This window comes from Danio aesculapii, chromosome 16, assembly GCF_903798145.1.
Source record: "Danio aesculapii chromosome 16, fDanAes4.1, whole genome shotgun sequence".
NCBI lineage: Eukaryota > Metazoa > Chordata > Actinopteri > Cypriniformes > Danionidae > Danio > Danio aesculapii.
This window is the reverse complement of record NC_079450.1, coordinates 12,520,881-12,537,146: the sequence shown is the minus strand read 5'-3', so window position 1 is coordinate 12,537,146 and position 16,266 is coordinate 12,520,881. Positions and strand designations below refer to the sequence as shown.

The window sequence follows — 16,266 nt, the reverse complement described above, 5'->3', positions numbered from 1 at the left end:
AAGCCTGCAGGGACACCGGCCCTCCAGGACCGAGATTGATGACCCCTGCACTAGATCATGTCATTCGCCAGTTAGAAAACTTTATAGTACTTTATAATACTGCAATTCTGAATCAAAAACTGTTTAAAAATCTCTAGCACGTTTTCAGTTGTGTAGTTAGCAAGCAAAACTTGTCACCACTCTCTCAATAGTCTCACTCTCTCACACGCTTTGTCCTAAAGCGACTACTGTATGCTTAGTGCTTGGCTGGCGGCATGCAAGAATTCCACTTATTACTAAGCCATACTTACATGCTGTTTCAGAGTGAATATTCAGAGTAGCATGATAAACAACATGGGGAGCGTGTCACAGGTCATGTTCAAAAATGAACCAATGTAAATACCAATGTATATACACCTCAGTAAAGCAGGCTAGGCGGAATAGCGCAGTTTACTGATGTTTTGTTATTAAACAAAATAAAAATCTATATTATTGATGCTGTAAAAGGTCCCTTATGAAACTCAAAATAGTAACATCAATCTTTTGCCAGAAGATTTCAGTGGCTGAACAACACTTCTGTGCATGTAACCCATTCATAATACAAAATCTACATCAGCTTTGCGTGACTAAAATAGTTTTAAAACAGAACATTACCTGTTTAAAAGAAATACTTCAGCCATGGTGTCGTCCTTCCTCCAGCGTGCAAAAGTAACTCCAATATTGATTCAGGATTTTAAAGAGTTTTGATTGAGCATTTGATCTTGTGATTCTGCTTTTCGTGTCCAGGTACCCATGGCCTATATATACATCGGCAGATCTGCGTGAACATGGGTGCACAGTTATTCAAATCTACATTTGCTGACAGACAGTTTGGTATACTTATCAGAATTATGGGAATTATCTGTTAAGGATATTTAATTGGATGAACATTTTTTAGTCTTATGCCTTACCCAGAATATAAAAATACATATAAATACATTTAGATCATTTACTGTAATCATAGGGCCAGACGGAATCTGCAGACGTTTTTTGCTATTTTTGCAGAGAATTTAGGTAAAAATCTGTGGATTTCTGCTGAATTATTTTGGGATTATCATAACTAAAACCTTAATATGTGAAATAAAAAATAATATATTTTTAACTTTTATTTAATGTTTAAAATGCAAATCCAATTAGATTCACTTTATTTGGTAAACAAAGCAAGTCTCTCATATAATATATCTACTAAAGGACAAAAATATTACTGTAAAAACTGTATTGTACATAAATCAGATGAACATTTTCATATCAGTCAATAATATTACTGTAATTAATTTAAAAACTGATTAAATATAGATTTACACACATTTACTCGTTTAAACAAACAGAATTAATTATGGGCTAAAAATCTGCGGAAAATCTGTGAAATTTTGCGCACGCAGATTCCGTGTGGGCCTATTACTAATGGAATGTGAAGAGACTTTCAATCAGCACGAAAAATGTTTTCGAAGACAATCACCTACTGCACCTTTAACTTGTTTGTTAATATATTTTGGCAGCAAGGGTTATTATAAAAAAATAAATTCAACCTTAATTGTACAAAATATTAAAAAAAAAAAATCACAAATAAATTAGAAAAAACGAAAATTAACCACATGAAAAGGACTATTTACTTTTACATTTTAAAGCAAAACATGAGACTATATATTTTGTCCATACAATATACAGTGTCGCCATAATCGCAAAGCTGTACTTTGCACTATAAAAAATTTGGAAAAACAGTTTGTATGTAGCGAATAAATAGTTGAAAACAGAATTTTTAGCCCCCCTAAATTATTAGCCCCCCTGTTTATTTATTTCCCCAATTTCTGTTTAAGATAGAGAAGATTATTTCAACACATTTCTAAACATAATAGTTTTAATAACTCATTTCTAATAACTGATTTATTTTATCTTTGACATGATGACAGTAAATAATATTTGACTAGATATTTTTCAAGACACTTCTATACAGCTTAAAGTGACATTTAAAGGCTTTACTAGGTTAATTAGGTTAACTAGGCAGGTTAGGGTAATTAGGCAAGTTATTGTATAATGATGTTCTGTAGACTATCAAAAAATATATAGCTTAAAGGGGCTAATAATTTTGACCTTAAAATGGCTTTCAAAAAATTTAAAACTGCTTTTATTCTTGCCGAAATAAAACAAATAAGACTTTCTCCAGAAGAAAAATATTATCCGATATACTGTGGAATTTTCCTTTAATAAAAATTTATTAAAAAGGGGGGGCTAATAATTCTGACTTCAACTGTATATAATAGTAAAAAAAAACATACAGAGCAAAAACCTGCAGCTCTAATTGATCAGGGTAAAAAGAACTGGGCAACAGAGCCACATTTTTCACTTTTCACCCTGCAAAATCACTGTAAACGAGGTGTGTGTGTGCAGCTAAATATATCTGTGTCTGCCTCCAGCACATTTAAATATGATTTACTGCCGTCTGAAGTTCAGCATCAGCATCGGCTGTGGCTCTTGAAGACGCAGGGCTGATTTTCTGCTGTATGATGCCACACCAACTGGCATTATGGGACTGGCTGGCATCCAGAGGGGGGTGAGGAGTGTGTGTGTGTGTGTGTGTGTGTGTGTGTGTGTGTGTGTGTGTGTGTGTGTGTGTGTGTGTGTGTGTGTGTGTGTGGGTGCTGTTAGACAGCTGGACGAGTGGACGAGCATCAAGGCCATGCATTCATGTCCATCTGCTGAAAGAAGAGATGGAAGGTCTAGCATCCATAATGATGAAATTATTAAAGGCCAGAAAATATTGAGATTGATGTTAGTGAGAAATGACACAGAAGATGTCGTCAGGTGACTTAAAATGTGTTGTAAAATCAACATTTATTAGTTTTATTGAAATTAAAAAATTGTTCATGTTAGTATGAATGAAATCGACCTGAGAGTATTATATTGTGCGACAAAGATGTTGTTTAAAAAATGTTAGACAAAAAAAAACATATTTAAATATACAGTTGAAGTCAGAATTATTAGCCCCCCTTTGAATTTCTTTTCTTTTTTAAATATTTCCCAAATGATATTTAACAGAGAAAGGAAATTTTCACAGTATGTCTGATAATATTTTTAGTTTTTTGTTTAATATTATATTTGTTTTATTTTGGCTAGAATACATTTTCAAAATCCATTTTAAGGTCAATATTATTAGCCCCTTTAAGCAAATTTTTTAGAGAACAAACCATCGTTATACAATAACTTGCCTAATTACCATATCCCTGCCTAGTCAACCTAGTTAAGGCTTTAAATGTCACTTTAAGCTGTATAGAAGTGTCTTGAAAAATATCTAGTAAAAAATTATGTACTGTCATCATGGCAAAGATAAAATAAATCAGTTATTAGAAATGAATTATTAAAACTGTTATGTTTAGAAATGTGTTGAAAAAAACCTTCTCTCTGTTAAACAGAAATTGGGAAAAAAAATAAACAGGGGGACTAATAATTCTGACTATACGTAATTCAATGCATCATATTCAATGAATTGTAATTCAGAAATCATTGTAAAACATTATGTATAAACTAATATACTGTTTTTCATATAAAAAGATTACTATAATATTTATCTATACATAAATATTATTTATAAATGATGTATTTATTAATTTATTAATTAATTTATTAATTTATATTAACTATTAATATTAAGTTAAATTAATAGTTTTCACACGCTGAAGAGGATTGAACAGTTGTCCCTTCAAAAAATCTCAAGAATTAAGTTGTTTCATATAACTTTAAATATAGTTCAAATCAGAATTATTAGCCCGCTTTTTCTTTTTTTACAAATATTTTCACAGGAAATTTTCACAGTATGTCAGATAATATTTTTTCTTCTGGAGAAAGTCTTATTTGTTTTATTTTGGCTAGAATAAAAGAAGTTTTTCATTTTTTAAGAACCATTTTAAGGTCAAAATTATTAGCTCCTTTAAGCTATACTTTTTCTGATAGTCTGCGGAACAAATCATTGTTATACAATAACTTACCTAATTACTAAGCCCACAGGGAATCTGTGCACGCAGAAATCCGCAGATTTTCGCAGATTTTTAGCCTGTCATGGAGTCTATTTATTTACTTGTGTAAATGTGTATAAATTTTAATTTATAATTCAGTTTTTAAATTAATTTGAGAAATATTATTGGCCAATATATAAATGTTCATATGATTTATTTACAATACAGTTTGTAAAATAATACTTTTATTTTTTTTAGTAGATCTATTATATGATAGACTTGCTTTGTTTACCACATAAGTGGATCTAATTAGATTTGCATTGTTAACATTAAATAACAGTTAAATATTTTTTTATTATTATTTCATATATTAAGTTTTTAGTTATGATACTCCCAAAGTCATTCTACATAAATTCGCAGATTTTTTATAAAATCCTTCGCAGAAATAGCAAAAAAGTCTGCAGATTCTGTCTGGCCCTACTAATTACCATATCTTGCCTTAAGCCTTTAATGTCACCTAAGCTGTACAAGTATAAGGGTCTTGAAAAATATCTAGTCAAATATTATTGACTGTCATCATGGCAAAGATAAAATAAATCAGTTATTAGAAATGAGTTATTAAAACTATTATGTTTAGAAATGTGTTGAAGAAATCTTCCCTTCGTTAAACAGAAATTGGGAAATAAAATAAACAGGGGGGCTAAATATTCAGGGGGCTATTAATTCTGACTTCAACTGTAAGTAGTTTGAACATGCAGCAAAAATATATATGTTTTTAAATGAAAAACATTGTTTCAAACAAATATTCCACGCTCATTAAGGAACCATTTAAGAACATTTTCAGCATTTTTTTTTCATGCAGCGCAATTCCTCTTTGATTCTTACAACAACTATTTTGCCTAAACTAATTTTGCTGCCAAAGATATTCTGATCCTCAACATGTGTGTCCTGTGGAAAGCGTGAGATGATCTGATCATTAGTGCTCGTCTGTGTGTGTGTGTGTGTGTTGTATAGAGCTGCTGCAGTGTGTATCTCAGTATAGCTGGAGCATTATCAGTGTGCCATGTACCCGCTGGTCATGGCACTGTGCCCCCCTCCAGCATGCGCAGTGTGCCAGCAGATGTCTGTGAGCGTGCCCGCTTCTCCACCCGCTGCCAACCCTCTGCCCAGCAACACAACACACACCTTCTTCTGCCTGCCTCTCTCTTTTTCCTTCTCTGCGTTATTCCTCCGTTTCTTTGTTTTCTCGGCACTCGTCCTCTGCTGATTTCCATCCCTCCATTTTGAAGCTTTTCTTTCCGGGGTTGGGTTTTCTCTGGAGCTGAAAACGTAAAATATAAGATGGGTTTAAAAGGATTTGAATCTAGAATAATTAGATATTAATGTCTATTAATGGGGAAAATATGACATGGGGATAGTTATATTTCATGTTAGATTTGTTTTAAGAATAATTACACAAAAGATGACAATCTTGAGGAGAGAAAAATTGAGGTGTGTGTGTGGCAAAAACAGAAATGCAACTTAATGTTTTTAAATGTTTTATTTTTCAATTATTTGATTTATGTTCACCAGTTTATGCCCACAAATATTGATGTTTTCTTAAAAAAACACTATTCCTGATGTTGTTCTCATGTTGTCCGATTTCAAGTGAAAACAATGAAAAAAATATTCCTGCATACACATATTACTGCAAACCAGATCGTTTTGATTTAAGGAAAAATCACTGTTTTAACAGTATGAATCTGTAGAAAATACAGTAACTTACTTATTAGTGTTTGTTTATCATTGTTTTAAGTTTTTTTTACAGTAAAATAATATAAAAAGTACCATGTTTGAATGTTTTTACATTAAGAGTATTTGATAATTATTTGTTTTAACAGTATGAATCTGTAGAAAATACAGTAACTTATTATTTAGTGTTTCTTTACCATTGTTTTAAGAGCTTTTACAGTAAAATAGTGTAAAAAGTACCACGTTTTAGTGTATTTACATTAACGGTATTTGATAATTATTTGTTTTAACCGAATGAATCTGTAGAAAATACAGTAACTTACTATTTAGTGTTCCTTTACCATGGTTTTAAGAGTTTTTACAGTACCACGTTTTAATGTATTTACACAGAGTATTTGATAATTATTTATTTTAACCATAGGAATCTGTAGAAAATACAGTAACTTTTTAACGTTTCTTTACCATTGTTTTAAGAGTTTTTATAGTAATGTAAAATGTACCATGTTTTAATGTATTTACATTAAGAGTATTTGATAATTATTTGTTTTAACAGTATGAATCTGTAGAAAATACAGTAACTTACTATTTAGTGTTCCTTTACCATTGTTTTAAGAGTTTTTACAGTTAAATAATGTAAAATGTACCACGTTTTAATGTATTTACATTAAGAGTATTTGATAATTATTTGTTTTAACCGAATGAATCTGTAGAAAATACAGTAACTTACTATTTAGTGTTCCTTTACCATTGTTTTAAGAGTTTTTACAGTTAAATAACGTATAACAGACCACATTTTAATGTTTTTACATTAAGAGTATTTGATAATTATTTGTTTTAACAGTATGAATCTGTAGAAAATACAGTAACTTACTATTTAGTGTTTCATTACCATTGTTTTAAGAGTTTTACAATAATGTAAAATGTACCACGTTTTAATGTATTTACATTAACAGTATTGGATAATTCTTTGTTTTAACAGTTTGAATCTGTATAAAATACAGTAACTTACTTTTAAGTGTTTTTTATCGTTGTTTTAACGGTTTTTACAGTAAAATTAAAATTAAAATTAAAACTTTTTTCTGTATTTACATTAAGAGTATTTAATAGTTATTTAATTTGTTTGCCAGTTGATCCCCACAAATATTAATGTTTTCTAATAAAAAACACTATTCCTGATATTGTTCTCATGTTGTCCGATTTTAAGTGAAAACAATCAAAAAAATATTCCTGCAAACACATATTACTGCAAACCAGATCATTGTGTTTTACTGTTAAAAACATAGAATATCATTTGTTTTAACCGTATGAATCTGTAGAAAATACAGTAACTACCTTTTTAGTGCTTCTTAACTGTTGTTTTAATGGTTTTTACAGTAAAATAATGTAAAAAGTTTTTCTGTATTATATAATTATTTGATTTATGTTCGCTTGTTGATCCCCACAAACACAGATATTTTTTTTCTTACTAAAAGAAACACACTATTCCTGATATTCTTGCCATGTTGTCCAATTTCAGTCGAGATCAATCAAAAAAATTACTTTCTACAAATGAGTGTGTGCGACAAACCATATAAGTCCAAAATAAAAAAATAAAAAAAGATAACCATGTGACATTAATTGTATGTGAGAACTTTGTATACAGAAACAGTTATGGGATATTTTCACATGATCAAGTGTCTGTATTTTAAACATTAAAATAGCGTCATGTTAAAAAAACGTTTATGTCCACTAAGAAGAATGGAGATGCCGCTTGCTGTCATGTCCGTTTCGGACATTAAATGGCAAATCATCAGCAAAAAAAGGAGAGCTGATGTGAATAAATGGAAGGACAGAGTAAGAAAGGCTTTGAGGGATGCTGGGAAACCATATTTAAATAAAGAGGAGAAAAAAAACATAGGGAAACACCCACAGAAAGTGGTAAGTGGAGAAACAGTAATGAGATCTCTCTCTTTCTGAACACCGAAAAAACAGTTAACCTATCAAAATAAATCACATACCATGTATAATAAAGCTGTATCAATACATATTTTCCACCAGGTCTGTGTAAACTACAAGCAGAGATTATATATATTTATTTATATCGTGAGATGGCTTTTCTAAATAAACGTCAATATTTTGCTATGGTGTATGTCTGCATTGTATGTATTTATTGTTGTATTTATTTATTTTTAATAATCGATTGTTATTGCCTGTACTGTAAGAAGGTCTATGCATTGTACATTGTTCATATTGTATTTTCTGTTTTTCAATAATAATGATAATAATATTAATAATAAACTTGAAAGAAATGCCTAATATTCACCTGAAGGAGTTTCTGTTACTGTACAACTAAAATAAAGGAATCAGATCATTAGTGTTTTGAAGTGATTTGATGATTTAGAGTGATACTGTTATTCCACACTAACTGGACATATACCTTTCTTCCACATTTGAGAAATATAAATCACAGTAACTTTCGATTTTTAATACCGACACTGACAAATGTTATAGCCTTAGAATTGAGATGCTTTTGTTGTAAAATAAAACAAAAATATATAATGTTTACAATCCAAATGAAAACGATCTTATTACTCAAAATTTGAAAATATGGACTTGAAATATGGTTCATCGTCTCAAGGCCTCAACTGACAAACTATAATAATTATTGACAATGTTTGTATATGTGTATATACAGTTGAAATCAGAATTATTAGCTCCCCTCTGAATTTTGTTTTCTTTTTTAAATATTTCCCAAGTTATGTTTAACAGAGCAAGGAAATTTTCACAGTATGTCTGATAATATTTTTTCTTCTGGAAAAAGTCTTATTTGTTTTATTTCGGCTGAAATAAAAGCAGTTTTACATTTTTTTACAAACCATTTTAAGGTCAAAATTATTAGCCCCTTTAAGCGATATTTTTTCAGATAGTCTAAAGAACAAACCATCATTATACAATAACTTGCCTAATTAACTAAACATTTAAATGTCACTTTAAGCTAGATAGAAGTGTCTTGAAAATGTTATTTACTGTCATCATGACAAAGATAAAATAAATCAGTTATTAGAAATTAGTTATTAAAACTATGTTTAGAAATGTGTTGAAAAAATCTTCTCTGTTAAACAGAAATTGGGAAAAAAATAAACAGGGGGCTAATAAATCTGACTTTAACTGTATCTACTTATTTCAATGCATCATATTCAATGAATTGTAATTCAAAAATCATTGTAAAACATTATGTATATATTAATATACTGTTTTTAATATAAAAAGATTACTATAACATTTATTTATACATAAATATTTCTATACATTAATAAATCCGACTCCAACTGTTTGCTATATACAGTATAAATAATAGTACTACTTATAATAAATCTCACTACTTTATATTTACCTTAATTTATATAAAATCCATATATTTTCAGTAGTCATAACTGTAAATTAAAACAAATAAGTTAAACCTAAAACTGTGCTTTAAATAAGAACACACAAGCAATTTCTTACCATGTCTTTCTTCTCTAAGCAGTAGAAGTGCAAATTGGATTCGTTTTAATGCAATAACCTCCTCACACGTGCACTATAAAAAGTAAAAAAAAGAGATGCTTTTGTGTCCTTAATGAGCTATTTATACCAGCTCTGACCCATAAAAAAGCCACTTTTTGCTGCTGTCAGGTTGATTCAGTCGTATTAAATAACATTTACGACTTTGACTGGTTATTTTAGATGCAACCACATGAAGCAGATTATTTTCGGTTTCCTGACAAAACATTTGGACTTGTGCGGGCTCAAAAGAGACGACAGCAAGAGCTGTGAAATGTACAACATGCTGATTTTTTTTTTTTTTTTTTTTTTTTTCAGTTACATAACTGCTCATTTTTGAGGACAACACTTATTCTTTACTGTTTCTATTAATATGTTGCACTGACTTTTTTTATTAAGACAAAAGAGAGCATTTTCAATTCACTTTCGTAAATGCAAACCCCCCACCAAAAAAATAAATAGAATAAAATAAATAAATAAAAAAAAATAAATCACAATTTTCCTGACCATCAAGTCTTTTAGTGCTATTTCAGAGCATTCATACATATTACAACCAAAAACTTGCATCTTTATTTTTACCCAAATCCTATTATAATGTCCAGTATATCAAGCGTAATATCCTCCACCCCTGAGGGATTTATTTGCTTCCTTTCCGTTCAGGTTTTTTTTTTTTGCGAGGATAATATTCAGCGCGTATCAGTCACAAACAGCATATGAACAGTCTGACAGAATAATTGCATTGAAATACAGCTGCGCGCCATTTCTGCACTACCTTCATTAAAGGCTGCCAAGGGAGGAAAATACACAGAATATCGAGTTGATTAATCTATAATTATTAGATTACAAGCGGCCGGGCGCAGTCCACAACAGTTGCGGTTAATTACATGCTTGCAGGGAGCACTTGCGCCCATGACAGATGTAACAATAACAGCGTAATATCACATTTCTGAGCCGAGCTGCCAGTTAATCAGAGGCCCTTATTCTAATGCGCCTAATATAATTGTCCGATCCGTAGCGTTTCATCAGAAACATCTGCACAGTTGCTCGCAGTTTTTTGGTCAGTACAGCAGAAACAGCAAGAAGAAAGAGAGAGAGAAAAAATGCATGTGTATTTTCATACAGAGATGTTGGGTGTAGACAGCTCTGAGGGGGAAATCTACATCTGCCAGCCTCCATGCAAATAGCGCCGCCATCCTTAATGGTGAAACCTTCGATGAAAAACAGATAAAAATATTAAATATTCAGACGTTCCCTTTCACCCAGTATCAAAAGGCTCCAGATGTGCCAGGCCGGAGTTGTTATCGGCCGGCCAAACGACAGGCATTGAAAGACATTCCTCTGAATTTCAGACCATATAAAAGTGTTTTATACGATGCAAATGAATGGTAATTTTTGACTATGGAGGAGATGGGTGGAGGGGGGGAGTGGTGGAGATGCCAATAAACCCTATCATTTGGGACTAAAAGTCCACAAACGGAGACACTTTGGATTCGCCTTGCCTGTCTTCCCGCGTCAGATGCCTGAGATTGCCGCGAAATTAATCCATTTAACAATCTGTGGCTTAAAATTTAAGGATTTCCAGTATTTTTTTTTTTTGGAATATCAATAAGTTCCAATTGAAGAGAGAATTCTTTTGCAATTCAGGCATGTGCGGGCGATAACGGAGGAGTTGGCATGGAAGGCAGGCAGAGATGGATTAATTATGCAGGGAACATGGAAATTCTGCTTATCAACGCTTAGCAAAGGAGCCCAGCTCACATAATCAGAAAAACCAGGATGAAAAAATATAACAATGCGGTGGCACCTTCCAGCTCATCGTCTTACAAGTTAGATTCTTCCTGTAATTAAAAACTAACATACAATTATATTCGTATCTCATAGGCAGGCTATGAGTGCCTGTGTGTTAAATATCAGCACTGGGGTATAGGGGATGAGGTGAGGATAAAAAATAAAAAGTAAAAATGTTTCACAACACATTCATGGAAGTCTCTTGGGACACACAGAACTACTTAGCCGGGAAAACTTAAATTATCATTTAAAAGACAAAGCTCTATTTACTGGAAGCAAGCGAGAGAGCGGGGAGGGAGGGGGAAATGTGTTCGCTTATCACCCCAAACTTTGAAGGGAACGTCAATGGATAGGCTGTGCAAATCCCAACAGAGCATGTGTGATTCTGGCATGTGGACCTTTGGCTGTGTTTTCTGTACAGTGATATGGCGCGTAATGCCGAATGATGGGTCATTTTAACTTTTGCATTTAGAAAACTAGGATTTTACAGAAAGCTCTTTGTTCTTGAAACTGTGTGGAGGAACCATAGTAAGGAAGCTTAATCCAAAAACAGAAGCTGATTTCTGCGGTTTCTTGTGTTGGGTTGGAGATACCTCTATTTCCAGTGTTGTTGTCCTATCTGAACTGCTGAAAGAACTTATTGCGACTACAAATGTGAGGATCATGGAAGTTTCAACGTTTCAGCTTTTCACCAGCAGAATCCTTCTAGCAAATGCATTTTCTGCCTCGTGATCCTTTTAAACCTTTATGTTTTAGCAAATCGACTGAATTAAAGACTGGAACAAAACATTCCCACAATGCTTTGTGGGTCTTTAAGGTTAAAACTGAAATTTCGTTCATGTTTTCAGACCTGGTGTTGTGGCGATATAGGAGAGAACTGATGAAGCTCGGTTGTGGTTTCTTCTCTTTTTCTTTCTTCTCACAAACGCGGTGTTGAGTGCAACACTGTAAAAGAACGTACAAAAGAAATGTAACACTGGAGAAAAAAAATAAATGCATTTAAAATGACCACATCTACATATTATTACTTCAACCAAATGCAGAATTATAGTATACACTGTATTATTCATATAGAAGGCAATTCCTTAAACAAACTGCACAAAACAAAAATGAAGCAAAAGTATATAAATAAAATAAATGTATTACAAATATAAATGTATACATAATGTAATGTATAAAATAAATGTATATATATATATATATATATATATATATATATATATATATATATATATATATATATATATATATATACATATATTCCGCCACATCCCAAAGGTGCTCTATTGGATTAAGTCTGGTGACTGTGGAGGCCATTTGAGTACAGTGAACTCATTGAAATGTTCAAGAGACCAGTCTGAGTTGATTCACACTTTATGACATGGCACATTACCCTGATGGAAGTAGCGATCAGAAGATGGGTACACTGTGGTGATAAAGGGATGGACATTGTCAACAATAATACTTAGGTAGGCTGTGGCATTGACACGATGCTCAAGTGGTACTAATAGACCCAAAGTGTGCAAGAAAAACCCCCCACACCATTACACCACCACCAGCAGGCTGAACCGTTGATACAAGGCAGGGTGGATCCATGCTTTCATGATGTTGACACCAAATTCTGACCCTACTATCCAAATGTTGCAGCAGAAATCGAGACTCATCAGACCAGGCAACGTATTTCCAATCTTTTATTGTCCACTTTTGGTCAGCGCGAATTGTAGCCTCAGTTTCCTGTTCTTAGCTGACAAGAGAGGCACCTGGTGTGTTCTTCTGCTGCTGTAGCCCATCCGCCTCAAGGTTGGATGTGTTGTGCATTCAGAGATGCTCTTCTGCATACTTCGGTTGTAACAAGTGGTTATTTAAGTTACTGTTGACTTTTTATCAGCTCGAACCAGTCTGGCCATTCTCCTCTGACCTCTGGCATCAACAAGGCATTTGCGCCCACAGAACTGCCGCTCATTGGATATTTGCTTTTTCTGACCATTCTCTGTAAACCCTAGAGATGGTTGTGCGTGAAAATCCCAGTAGATCAGCAGTTTCTGAAATACCTAGACCAGCCCGTCTGGCACCAACAACCATGCGACATTCAAAGTCACTTAAATTCCCTTACTTCCCCATTCTGATGCTCGGTTTGAACTGCAGCAGATCATCTTGACCATGTCTACATCCCTAAATGCATTGAGTTGCTGCCATGTGATTGGTTGATTAGAAATTTGCATTAAAGAGCAGTTGGACAGGTGTACCTAATAAAGTGACTGGTGAGTGTGTATATATATACATATATATATAATACTTATATTTTTGCTTTGTCAGACCTATATATGCTTGTAATTTATTGTATTTTCTTTTTTTGCAGATGCACTACATAGAAAAAATGCTTGATCACTCCAGTCGATCTAAATTAACAAAATCTTTCCAAACAGAGCTATTCAAATCATCAACATATTGCAGCAACACAATATATCGCAATGTCGCAAAATATTGCAGCCCTACAAATTACTGTATAAAACAATTTAATTGCTAAATAAATGGTGCAATAAAGTATACTTTGGGTTTTAGAACAAATTATATGCTATGAAATGTAAGGAATAATGTACATCCAGGCGGTTGTTATCGCAGAATAAACCAGACAGTTTTGTCAATATATGCTTAATCTAAGACATTTCACAATATGGGTTAACGTCTGTACTTGCGTTCTTGTGAAACAACATCAACCATTACCAACGTACTTTCTGTTTCTCAGAAAATTTTCAGTAAAAAATATAGTGCAAAGATTAGTTTGTTCTTCACACAAGACCTCAGAAGACACTAAAATATATCTTTACCATGCGTTTCAAGACTATTCACAATATTTCTGACCATTTCAAACTGTCCCTTAGCGTCCAAACTAATTCCAGAGTTCAGAGTTTTTCTGAGTTCATCCATGATTGTCTAACCTATCTAACCTCTTGGGGCTGTATATACACACAAACTTCAACCACGGCCAGCAAATGTCAGGTTTTAGAGTGCATTGACTTCTCCAGCCTGCTAAGATGCGCCTAAATGATCTTCCACCTTCCCGAAACACCTCACGTCGGCCCCTTTTGACACAGACCAGCAAATGAAAGAAACCCGGGTCAGGCGAGACCAAATCTCCTCAGTTCATTTGCAAGATTGGTGCAGCTTTGAGGGATGCGGGCGCACCTGTTGCCGATGCCTGGATTGGGCTTTTTTTTGATCGGGACGCTCTCCGACAAAGAAGCAGAAGTGGAGGCAGAATGGAAAAGAGAGAGTGGTTGAGATCCTTATCGCAAACTCTCCACTGGACAATGAATTTTTTCGCCACCATTCAAATGTATCGGCGAATGCTTGAGCGGTTCATTTCAGCCGATCCCGTGGGGTGACAAAGGAGCGCAGAAATGAGTGATGTTATCGCCGTCCTGATGTCATTTCCCTGATCCGCCTCATCCTCTGGCCTGTGTACCTCCATTAATTAGAAAGCTGAGGGATTTCCACTCATCTGCTGCTCTACTATCTGAAGATTTCCAGCAGTCCGGGAAGTTAGAAGAGGGGAAAAAAACAAGCTATTGTTTTGAACCTTTGGCGTTTAGGCTTTAGGATGAACACGACATTTAGCCATTTGAAAATATTCATCAGAGATGGGTAGAATGAGGAAAATAATGGAGCGATCGAGCTATATCTGGTTCCCCTTGACTTGTAGATTGATGGTTCACTTCTGTGGAAAATGAGCCCAATCAGTGTCATGAAGATTAATAATTGGTAGTTTTTTTTTTTAAGTATAGTGCAAAATGTACCAATACTTTGATTTTTAAATGCATAACATTAATGCTTGTAAACAATGCTTTAAAATACACACACACACACACACACACACACACACACACACACACACACACACACACACACACACACACACACACACACACACACACACACACACTCCTATATCCTGATGGGACTCTTATAGTCGTAATGATGTTTCTACTAAACAAACTGTATACTTTCCCCCTACCGCTAAACTCAACCCTCACATGAAAGTATCAGCATTTTTACATTTTCAAAATACATATAAATCAGTTAAAATAAAGTATGTTTACCTATGGAGACCTGTATTTTAGTCTCCACAGTGACACACGTCCCCATGAGTCTGTCTGCATTCAAGTTTAAGTCCCCACTGGGATATAAAAACAAGTACACATATATAATCATTCCATAGTCATTCCATATAGTCATTTATATGGAATGACTATTTAGCATTCAAAAGTTTAGTTAATTTTGACTGGCATGACATAAGCGAATGATAATGTTATAAAACAGCAGAGAATGTATCAAAGCAATTGATGCATGTCTAAAAGCATTTGCAATTTGTTGGAAGGAATGAGAAACTGCTACTATGATGTGCACAACTGACTAATTGTTTTGAGAAATACATTAACTGTTGTGCAAATGTAAACAGTGTTGTGAGAAATGCCACTGAGAAAAACTAAAAAAAACACAATACATTTTTTATAGGGCAACCGTAAAGATATTGTGAAGAATGTTGGTAACTAAACTGGAGATGTTGTATTCGTTCTGATAATATATTTAAATATCAATTTGGATTGAGATTTTGAAAATTTGATCCATGATAAAATGTCAAACAATAAAATAAAATAAAAAATTTAAGACAAAAAAACATTTACTTTAACCAATTTTATGAGCAACAAGCTGAAATAAAACAAATTTATAACAAATTTTGACAAAAAAAAGTAACTAAAATTAGCAACAAAAATGTACTATAAATGTTAAAAAACACAATATATGAAACTTATTTTCTTGGAAAACACCTAAATTCAATCTAAATTTACAATATTTCATTCAACTTGATGTACTAAAATATATTAAAACAAAGTAACTATAATAATAACAACAACAACAACAACAACAACAACAACAACAACAACAATAATAATAAATATTAAAAAATATTAATAAATAATATTAATAAATAATTATAGTAATAATAATAATAATACTAATAATATTTATCAGTATTATTATTATTATTATTATTATTATTATTATTATTATTAATAAATAATGATAATATTATTATTATTATTAATAATAATAATGATGATAATAATAATAAATTGTATTGTATTGTATTGTAACATTAATAATAATAATAATAATACTAATAATAATAACAATAATAATAATAACAACAACAATAATAATAATAATAATAATAATAAATATTAATAAATAATAAATA

The 16,266-nt window shown here is 32.5% G+C and overlaps 1 protein-coding gene across 1 annotated transcript in view; it reads right to left on the bottom strand.

The window, feature by feature from the left end:
- Positions 1–16,266, bottom strand: part of zfpm2a (zinc finger protein, FOG family member 2a) — a 438,175-nt gene that overhangs the window by 387,749 nt on the left and 34,160 nt on the right. The window contains exons 6-8 of the mRNA XM_056474689.1: positions 11,857–11,951; positions 5,154–5,289; positions 634–796 (exon numbers count right to left, since the gene is read on the bottom strand). The gene's annotated coding sequence lies outside the window, so the exon portion shown is untranslated. The remainder of the gene's footprint in view (positions 1–633; positions 797–5,153; positions 5,290–11,856; positions 11,952–16,266) is intronic.